Consider the following 3,575-nt stretch of genomic DNA (forward strand, 5'->3'; position numbering starts at 1 on the left):
ATATAATACAAAGTAAATATCATAAGATCAAGATAATAAAACGACTACACATGTTTCATAACCAATTTTCAAATAGAAAGAAAATTTAAATCGATTAAAATCGATTAAAACTATCGAAAGTCAATTCTATTCAAAAATATAGCTAATCTTCAGGTCAAAATACAACAATAATAATAATTAAAGAATGTATATATCAACCAACAATAAATAACAAATGAATGTATATAAAATACTTATTATATTAAGATAGAAAAATATTATTAAAAATATCAAAATTATAAACATTCCATAATCAACCCTACGTTCATTATAATACAAGCTAACAGGAATATTATTTGCAAAAACCAACTTAATGATTTTTTCGTTTAAAATACAATTTCAACGAAGTTTTAGGTTAAAATAATAAAGATAGAATTAGCACATATCTAAACGACGCAATAGTTTAAGCTAGAAGATTTTAGACTAAAAACGTTTATTTCAAAGAAGTCTAGTGAAAATATTGCGTAAAGAAAAGTAATAGAAATAAAAATATGAATGAAAATGTTATTATGAATGAAAGATTAAACTTTATATAACTTAAGTCATAATAAAACAATTAGCGATATTGTATAATCAAAGAAATTAAATAAAAAGACTAGTTATTTATCGCATAAAATAGAAATAAATATTAAACAGTATTAATGGAAAAAATTGAACCCTAATCTAATCGAAGTCTTAGTTTAGGCTAAGATGATACTCTTACTTCTAATTAATTTAGTGTTAAAATTACATTACAGTAATGTCTCAATATACGAGTTTGAACTGCAGCAACTTATTGATAAGTATCGCTTTTAACTTTGTTAAATGACTTTATATCATTGTTTGAAAAAATATGTATTTTTATATTATTCAATTGATTTTTAATGATAATTTTAGTCGATACCTTTTTTAACACTAAATTAATTATTTTTTGCCCCCCATAGCTCCTAAGAAAATTAATAATGAAAGGGCTAAGCGTCATGTTATAACGCTGGGAGATAAACTGGCTACGATAAAATGCCATGAAAAATGTGAAAAGTGGTAGCAATTGCAGTGGGACAACTGTATCGACGATTGTACATAATAAGGACAAGATTTTACCACATATCAAATCTAAAGCCCCAGTGATGAAGAGGCAAAATCTTTGAATAAATGGAAAGTCTTCTTTCTCTTTGGATTGTTAGATTGAATCGTCAGCGTGCTACTATTATTCAAGAAATCATTCAAGAGAAAGCGTGGTATTTGTTTGAGGACCTGAAGAAAAACTATCCAGATGAGAAAGATGTAGAGTTCAAGGCAAGTCAAGGATGATTCATGAGATTTAAGGAGCAAAGAAGTTATCACTCCATTAAGAAGCAAGGTGAAAGTGCATCAGCTGACGAACAAGCAGCAGCGGAATTTCCTAATGCATTAAAGAAAATCATCGGAAAACGGTTTTCTTCCCGAACAGATTTTTAATGTAGACAAAACTGGATTGTATTGGAAAAAATTGCCAGACCATTTATTCATTTCCAAGGAGAAGAAAACTATCCCAGGCTACAAGGTCTCGAAAGAACGTGTGACCGTTATGTTGGGAGGTAATTGTGCAGGACATTTTAAGTTAAAGACATTACTTGTGTATCATGCACACAACCCTCGTGCCCAGAAGAACATACTCAAGACATTTCTCCCTGTTATATGGATGGCTAATTCAAAAGCGTGGGTTACTGTTGTTGTTTTTGAAGATTGGTTATTCAATCATTCTATCCCAGCAGCAGAGAAGTACTGTAAGAAGGGGATTCCTTTAAAGGTTTTATTTATCTCAGATAATGCTCTTCGTCACCTGCAAAGCATCGTAGATTTTGACACCAACGTTACTGTTCTATACCTCCCTCCGAACACCACATCTCTTCTGCAGCCAATGGATCAGGGAATAATTGCTATCTTCAAGCATTACTATATGAAGCGTACTCTGCGGCAAGCAATAGCTGCAACTGATCTTGATGAATCCATCACACTTCGTGACTTTTGGAAGAGATACATACGATATCTACAAGGTTGTACAGAACATAGCAGCAGCATGGAATGATGCACAGAGCACATTTATGAATGGTGTATGGCAGAAACTATGCCCGCAATTCGTGTATGATTTTAAGGGGTTTGATAATGTTGCCATCAACAAAACGTCGGTGATTACGAGCAAAGAACTGGAAATGGATTTGGAGGAGAGGATTTCATAGATTTATTTGAAAAAGACAAGCAGCCCCTGACGAACGAGGATTTTATGGAGCTTCACGAGCAGTAAAATAAAGAAGAGGAAGCCGAACCTGAATCACATCACTTTACCATTAAGAAAATGCAACAAGCATTTGCATATATCGACAAAGGTTTTTCTATGTTCGAGGATATGGATCAAAATGCTCAGCGCTTTTCAAAGATTATAGGAGCTTTTGCTCCTTATAATGTAATCCTTGAGGAAAAGAAGAAGACAGTTCAAGGAACTCTCAACCGGTTTTTTAAGCTCTTTGAACAAGAACAACCAGAGTTATTGATGTTGACGATCCACAGCTATCTACATCTGCGATGTAAACCACCAAATTGTATTACGCATTGGTAAATTTGAAATAATTTTGTTTTTTTCACTACTGCAAAATAATAATAATTACTGAATTTGTTTTTTAAGCTTAAAAGGCTTTTATTTTAACAGGTCTTATTGCAAATCGCATTCATAAATAAACCGTCCGCGATGTATGGTAAATACTGCCAAATTGTATTCGTAAATTTAGATTACATTTTTTTTAGTGTATTAAAAGATAAAAATTATTTGTTTGTAAGCTTAAAATAGGTTTTTATTAAATATGGACTATTGAAAATGCATTCATGAATAAAGTACAGAACTGGGAATGGCTATTATCGGTTTAGCCTAGAGATAAGTTAATTCGACTTAAGTCGTGTCTCCTGGAACCAATTAATGATGTAGGGTGAGCTCTGCCTGTGTATATATATATATATATATATATAATTTAGAGAAGAACCACCATTGTACAATCCAGACAATGAAAGACCCCCATGACACCATCCAGAAAAAAATACTAATCTAAGAATTCAATAAAGCATAAAAAGTAAATAATAGTATATTGTTGTTGTACTCAGGGATGGTCATATTGCCAGTTTAGCCAATAAAAACATACGCACTGTATATTTGGTGTTAATTTGCTTCAGCTTTATATTACATTAATCTTATTTCGGCCAGAGTTCTTTCGTCACACTTCTGTGACCTCATCAGTGGTCCTTTGTTTTCTTCTTTCTTATGTGTGTCTCACCTTGCTAACTATCAGCCATTTTGTATTTTGTATTCCTATTGTATGTGTCTACGCATGCGTATCCTTCAACGTGTCTATGTTTTTGTAAGTGCATGTGTGTGTATGGGCAGTGTCTGTATTATCTATATTCTCTGTTAATACATGTTCGTTTGTATTTGTTTTTATTTATTTATTTGTTCATGTGTGTTTTTTTTGTGTTTAATTAAATTTTGTTAACGTATGTAGTATTTAATTCCATTTGTTTATCTATGTATT

At 31.8% G+C, this 3,575-nt stretch overlaps 1 protein-coding gene across 1 annotated transcript in view; it reads right to left on the reverse strand.

Moving 5' to 3' along the window:
* The window catches only part of LOC106870660 (ATP-dependent translocase ABCB1), a 130,796-nt gene that overhangs the window by 27,374 nt on the left and 99,847 nt on the right, over nt 1-3,575 (reverse strand). The window lies entirely within an intron of this gene.

This window comes from Octopus bimaculoides, chromosome 1, assembly GCF_001194135.2.
Source record: "Octopus bimaculoides isolate UCB-OBI-ISO-001 chromosome 1, ASM119413v2, whole genome shotgun sequence".
NCBI lineage: Eukaryota > Metazoa > Mollusca > Cephalopoda > Octopoda > Octopodidae > Octopus > Octopus bimaculoides.